Source organism: Empidonax traillii, unplaced genomic scaffold (genome assembly GCF_003031625.1).
Source record: "Empidonax traillii isolate 1590-97213 ecotype Southwest subspecies unplaced genomic scaffold, ASM303162v1 scaffold2480:size23380, whole genome shotgun sequence".
Taxonomy (NCBI): Eukaryota; Metazoa; Chordata; class Aves; order Passeriformes; family Tyrannidae; genus Empidonax; species Empidonax traillii.
The window spans coordinates 10,287-17,341 of record NW_020957673.1 but is presented as its reverse complement, the minus strand read 5'-3'; the positions used below and the strand labels follow the sequence as shown (position 1 = coordinate 17,341).

Genomic DNA, 7,055 nt, shown 5'->3' with positions numbered 1-7,055 from the left:
TTGTACACTTGTCTGCTGACTGAAAAACACGTTACAGATTCTCTGTTATCCTTCTACAGGCTGAGATAAACCTGTCCCTTCATCTTCTAAGTAACTGAATACATCTCAATCTTGGAGCCTCTTGCTAAAAGACGTGTTTTCTGAAGCTTTAATGATTCATATGGCTCTTCCTTAAACTTTTTCTAATTAGTCAACATCCTTTTTGGAGCACTTCCACGAGAACCAGACACAGTATTCCAGTCAGAAGTTGCACAAGTACCAGTTGCAGGAGCAATGTGATTTCCCTGCTTCTCCTCGGATTCATACATCCACAGTTGGTTAGTCATTTTGGCAGGAGCTCAACCTTAGCTCCCTGGCCATCAGCTTTTTGCTCTGATCCCAAGTTCTGCTCGGAGGGTTTTGGTTATGAAAGCCTGGGGAGGTTTGCCAGGTCTTGCACCTGTTCAAGGTACGTGCCTGGAGCGCGTCCAAAGTTCCTGTTGGAAGGAGATTTGGGGGATAGAACATCCCTTATGCTGCCTTTTCATGGAATCAAGCAACCACCGAGTTTTTAAGGTTGGAAAAGACCTCTGAGATCACCAAGTCCAACCATTCCCCTGGCAGTGCCAAGGCCACCATTGACCCGTGTCCTCAAGTGCCACATCCACAGGGATTTTAAATCCCCCCAGGGAAGGGGACTCCTGTGCCAGGGCTGGACAACCCTTTCAGTGAAGAATTCCTTCCTAATATCCAATCTAAACCCTCCCTGGTGCAATTTCCTTCATGGCTTTCCCTGGGAGGTCTCCTTTCAAGATAATCAGGGAAGCCAGACCACAGGGGGCAACACCAACCTCATTTACCCTGAAGGTGACACCATTCCCTCAAAATCACAGAATCACAGACTGGTTTGGGTTGGAAAGGACATTAAAGACCACCCAATTCCATGCCATGGGCACCTTCCACTAGAATTTTAGCTTGGTGGGTGACGGATAATTCATCATGTGTGGTGTCTGATATCACAGCAGGGAAAACTGTGTTGATTTTAAGAGCTGAATGAATTCAAGCCCACAAGGAAAATGAAGGTCTGGCTTGCCTGAGAGGATATTCAAATTGCAGGCATCAGGCAACACTGAAACCGTTCAGCATCACTTGAAAATGACCTTCTGAGAGCAGATGAAATGTTATCTGCAGTGTAAACATGAATCAGCGCTGATTAGGAGATCGAACACAGTGACGTGCTCTCTGCCCACGCTCCATGTCAATGAAGAGAAACCATTACAGCTGGTGCTTTAGCTCATTATCTGCTGGGATCTCAGCTCTGCTCCTTTGGAGTGAGCTCCATGGGCACAGCTGGACCTCACATCTGTCGAATCGGGTTCTCCATAGGCAGCCTGGGCTGATCTGTGTTGGAGTCATGGAATCACTTTGATCTGGGAGGGTTTTTAAAGACCATCTCATTCCAACCCCCCTGCCATGGGCAGGGACACCTTCCACCAGCCCAGGTTGCTCCAACCTGACCTTGGACACTTCCAGGGATCCAGGGGCAGCCACAGCTTCTCTGCCCAACCTGGGCCAGGGCCTCCCCACCCTCCCAGCGAACAACTCCTTCCCAATATCCCATCTATCCCTGCCCTCTGGCAGTGGGAAGCCATTCCCTGTGTGCTGTCCCTCCATGCCTTGTCCCCAGTCCCTCTCCAGCTCTCCTGGAGCCCCTTTAGGCCCTGCCAGGGGCTCTCAGCTCTCCCTGGAGCCTTCTCTTCTCCAGGGGAACCCCCCCAGGTCTCCCAGCCTGTATTCCCATCATGTTTCCACTTGTTATAAATGTGTGTTTAAAGCGGGTTCTTCCCATTCTCTAAAACCTCTTTAGGGGTTTCTGGGGATGCTCAAGTGAGCAGAGCAGGTGGAACAGCCTCTCCAGATCCATTTCTTGGCAGTCTGGGATGGGAAACCCGAGTCCCCTTGAAGGGAGCACCTCTCAGACCTTGTGACATCCTGGGTGCTCCTCCTGCTCCACGAGCTTCAGACAGCTGGACTCAATGTCAGAGGTCCTTTCCAACCCTAATGATTCCAGCTTGTCAGATGAGGAATCACACATTCACTGTCCTTTTTCTTGAGTCAAGGAGCAAAACCAGAAGCTGATTTGTTCTCAAGGGCTTGGTTTAGATTGGCTGTGTTTGATCCACTCTTCTAAAGGGGCTCAAACTTGCAATTCCTTTTCAAGCAGAATTGAAAGCTTTTAACAGATTTAATAATTTTGCCAGATAAATGATAAGTGCAGCCACCTTATCACATCAGGTGTAGCTGCTCTGCAGTTATTCCTGTGTTGAAATGACCTCAGAGAAATCAGAGTTCGGCTCTGGTTGCAAACAGAGACACCAACATCAGGCAAATGAAAATTCTGGAGGTGAACAACCTTCATGTGCTGGGAAGGTTAATGCATCCAGATCTTCTCCTGGGTCGATAATCAGTGTAGGTAAGACCTTGGTTTTGTGCAGATGAAATTCCACTTTGGTTTCTGCAAGGGTGCTCCAGAATTGCAGCCTGTTTCTGGATGTTGTTATGGGCTTGAAGATCACCTCATAAAAATAAACCCATGAAGACGTGGATCTTCGGGAACACGCCGAGAAAACACTCCCTTCATCCCAATATAGTGTTAACTCCTGTACCTAAATGCATCAATATGCACTGAGTAATTCACTGCTGTTAAGTTTAGGAGAAACATGTAGTTAATGCATTTAGCCCACAACCTCCAACTGCCTCCCATGCCCCCCGGGGGAATCTCTCCTCCAACCGCCTTATCCTGCAGCATCCCCACTGACAACTCCTACTCAGCTATGCACTGCCAATGGAAACAGCTGTGACAGTTCCAAACTGAAAATGGGACTTGTGCAAATGAAATTCAGTGTAGCAGCAGAAGAAAGATCCACGGGGGTTGCTCCGCTGATCCTCCCACCCTCTTGGTCCCCCTGCTCGTCCCCGACCATTCATTGGGATTTGCAGCATCCACGAGGAGGGTGCTGCTGGGAATTCCCGCTGCTGCCAACTCACCCTTGCCCCGTGTGCGGTGGGACTGTGCTAAAAAGGAGGATAAAGCCAGGTGAGAAGTGGAGCTGGAGCAAGAGCTGGTGGCACAGAAACCCTTCCAGTACCTGTAATCCTGGTGCCCCCGCCGTGGGTGAAGTTCAGAGGGTGTTGGATGCTGGTCAGGGCAAACCAAACCATCTTCAGGAATCTGATCTCGCCTGGAAACCCTTCCTTGAAAAATAATCTTCCTTTTAGATCTCCAGGACAAGGGGAATAAACAGCCTAAAATCCAAGGCTGAGCTATTGTTTTCCAATCTGTTTTAGCCTTCATCTTGTTGGCAGGCTGCTTTAGAAAAGCAAAAGGTTAATGAGCCAATGTGCAGTGGGATTATTGCAGTAAAGATGACAGTGAACCAGTAATTACTAATTAGATGCAGTTTAACAGGAGGAACAAGTGAAATCTCCTCTTCACCAACTGTCAATAATTAGCAGATTTGGTGAGGTTGAAATGTGTCCACAGTTAAAAGGCTGATTTTTTAATGAAATGGCACTTGACAAAAGAGCTGTATGGAGGTCACAGCCGTAGCCCTCGAGACGCTTCCCCATACCATACTTAGGAGGGAAATCAGATGCAAGACAGCAGGGGGTCCCCACGAAACCACTTCTCCCTTGGGATTGCATTGCAGGAGCAGGGAGAGGCGGGGGGGGGGGGAAGGGAGCAGGAGGGATTCTCTGCGGTAATTTTGTCCAAGTTGGATGAGAAGCGGAGGGAAGGATTTGCCAGCTGCCATGGGGGAAAAATGTTTGAGAAGTGAGAAGTTCTGTGGTGTTGCTTTGCTTCTGGGTCTGGGGAACGGTTTCCCGAGAGTCTGGTAACCCGGGAGCGCTGGCCAACGTCTTACCCTGGGGATGGAGGTTGGTCTTGGAAGGAGCTCCTCGTGGGGAAGGAGCGGCACGAGGTCCTGGCAGGAGGTTGGAAGCTCGGTGGGATGTGCCTCCCAAAGGCAGCAGAAGAACTCAAGCTGTGCCTGGAGGGTTTGGTTTCCCACTGACACACAGGCGACGCTCCGCCGTCGACTCGGGAAGCATCGGGAGGTTCATCCGAGGTTCCTCTCCTGTGCACTGATCCAGCTTCTCTGCTGGCACAGCAACTGTTGACATGGGAAGGAGTATCTTTGCTTTCCACACGGACTTAAAAAAGGAGAAGTCGTCTGTGGGAGCTTCTTTAATGCTCACGAGCTCTTTCTGTGATAAATCCTTCCCTGCTCCAAATCAAATCACAGCCTTGGCCGTGAAGCTTCCTCAGGTCACCAGAGCAGCTCAAAGCACCGTGGGACCAGTCCTCAGTACTCAGTTCTGTCTCAGGAGCTCATTCAGGACCAAAAGAAACAGCCTCAAGCTGTGCCAGGGGAGGTTTAGGTTGGATATTGGGGAAAATTCCTTCCTGGAAAGGGTTGTCCAGCCCTGGCCCAGCTGCCCAGGGCAGTGGTGGAATCCCCATCCCTGGAGGGATTTAAAAGCCCTGTGGATGTGGCACTTGGGGACGTGGGTTAGTGTGGCATTGGCAGTGCTGGGGGATGGTTTGACTCTATGATCTTGGAGGACTTTTCCAACCTAAACAATTCCATGATTCCTTGAAGAGATGGCACCTCAGCCACCTGTAGGTCCCAGGGAGGTGCTCCTGCACTGACTGCTGGACAGGGAAGGTTGGGCTGAGGCTGCTCCCAGAGGGGTGAGCAGTGAACTTGGACCCCCCTCTGGGCTAAACAGCCAATTTCTTGGGAAGGTTTCCAGAGTTAGTTTCCCATTTGCTTCCTTCCTTCCTCTCCTGCTCTCACCACCCCTTGAGAGCACCAAGCAGAAGACGACGTGCTCCTGGCTAACCCCCCCCTTTCAGGCTTTCCTTCACCTGCACCAGCTGTCAGGGCAGGGCTCCTAGACCTGCTGTGTGTTTTCCCAAGGAGCCAGACTTCACACAGCACTTCCCCCTTGGCCCTGCCCTTTGGCTTTCCCTTTACACCTCCTGCTGCTCACCCCCCTTGCCCTTCTGTCAGCCTTGCATCTGCAGAACACCTTTCCTGTCAAAGCAACCAGGAAAAAAAAAAAATATAAATATCACAGCAGCTCATTTCCTGTGCTGCACATTCCCTCAATTCCCACAGCAACTTGGAGTTTCCCTCTAATTGTACTGCTCAGGAAAGCTGCTGCCCAGAATCCCGCTGGCACACACAGGGGGTCTGGGTGTTGCTGGAAGTGTTCAGGGTTGGGTTGGGATGGTTTGGTTGGGTTTGTGGTGGTGCTTAGGTTTGTGCCAGGAGCTGGGAGGGTCTTTCCAGAGGATGGCAATGAGCTCTTGTTGATTATCACAGGAACTGTTGGTGTTATTCCTGTAGATGTCCATGGGCTGTTCTCAACCTATCACAGGTCTCCTGCAGAGGTTTTTCTACCAGGAACAATCTATCCAGTGGGAGATGTCCCTGCCTGTGGCAGGGGGTTGGAATGAGATGGTCTTTAAGGTCCCTGCCAACCCAAACCATTCTGGGATCCCATTTTATGATCCTGTGATTTTATGATATCTTGGCCTGTGATTTTCCCCAGTTCCTGCTCCCACCTGGAATTTCCCTCCCTCTGGCATCATCTCCAGCGTGACACCGACAGAAAGAAGCCTGGAGCTGTTTTTGCTTTAGAGCCTGCAAGTTCAGCCCACCCTGCACGCTACAAAACTTCCATGTCCACAGGGCAGCAGAGCTTTTTGGGGAGCTCAGGCATGTTCAAGGCAAGGACAGAGGCAGGTTCGTGTGCTCCAGACCTCCTTCTGCAGGCAGTTCAGGGCATTCCTCAGGTGAAGGCATTCCTGAACCCAGGAGGAGGGAATGTGAGGCTTAGCAGTCCTCTCCTCCACTTCCAGTGGTGCTTCAGCCTGAGTTGCTGAACCAACAGCCCCCTCCTGCTTCAGGGAGGGCTCCAGGTCAGTGTTTGGTGTCTCTGCAGAGAACTTTGATGGACCAAACAATCCAAAAGTTCCGGGCTCTACATCACTGTGACATTCTTGTTCCACCCAAGTCAGGAGAGCCCTCAAATTCTCATGTTTGTCTCAAAAATAAATCCTCAGTGCTACCATGTGATGCTCTTTTGGGTTCCTTTTGTGGGACTGTAGCAGGAGGGTAGGGAAGATGCTGTGGCAACTCCCTTCTGCCTGCTCCACCTGGAGCAAACCAGATGCAAACCCCTGGGTGGTGATCTCCCAGAAGCTGCTTCTGCCTTGTCCTAGGGTCACCTGCCATTTCCCAAACTCATTAGTCTGGTTTTCGTTGCATTTCCCTTTTCATTCATGTCCTGGCACAACTGAAACTCCTCTTGACCCGGAGAGAAGGAACCAGTTTTGCAAAGCAAAGAACGTTTCTGGATCATGACATCTCCCCTTTCCATGTGGTTTTTTCCTCACCCTTCTTTCTCAAAATCAAGGCCTTTCCTGTGCCTGCTCACTCCCCAGTGGGCTGGAGTTGGGAGATCTCAGTCTCTTCTGGGAGCAAGTGTCTGTCTTTCTTAGGATCCCAAAATGGTTTGGGTTGGAAGGGACCTTAAAGACCATCTCGTTCCAACCCCCTGCCGTGGACAGGGACACCTTCCACTTGAACACTGCCAGGGATGGGGCATTCCCAAGAGGAAGAGGATGGATCTGGCCTTCAGGGGCTCCACCACCACTCCTTACAAGCCCCTGGGAGACCCGGGGTGGTTAAATTTACAGCTGCTCAGCCCGTTGGCACCTCCCGGTGTAATTGTTGGGCTCAGTGACATGTCTGGTCTGGGGAAGGTCACAGCGAGCAGAGCTCTGATTGATTTGGAGCCTCTGCCTTTGTTCTCACCTTCCCTGTCTGAGAGGCTTTGATTTGTGACCAGGCTGGTTTTTGAACCTGCTCCCTAGAGTGGGCCTTTGTTTCAGGACCAGCAGCCACCCCTGTCACAGGGGCTGAAAATTTTCCGGGATCTGGCCTTAAAATCTTAACCTGGACCAGCAGGGCTTGTTCTTGCTGGGAAGCACAGCTTGAACC

At 50.8% G+C, this 7,055-nt stretch overlaps 1 long non-coding RNA gene across 1 annotated transcript in view; it reads left to right on the top strand.

The window, feature by feature from the left end:
- The window catches only part of LOC114071967, a 7,698-nt gene extending 1,192 nt beyond the window's left edge, over nucleotides 1–6,506 (top strand). The window contains exons 3-4 of the long non-coding RNA XR_003574115.1: nucleotides 4,205–4,212; nucleotides 6,497–6,506. This is a non-coding gene — a long non-coding RNA (uncharacterized LOC114071967). The remainder of the gene's footprint in view (nucleotides 1–4,204; nucleotides 4,213–6,496) is intronic.
- Nucleotides 6,507–7,055: the final 549 nt, after the last annotated feature.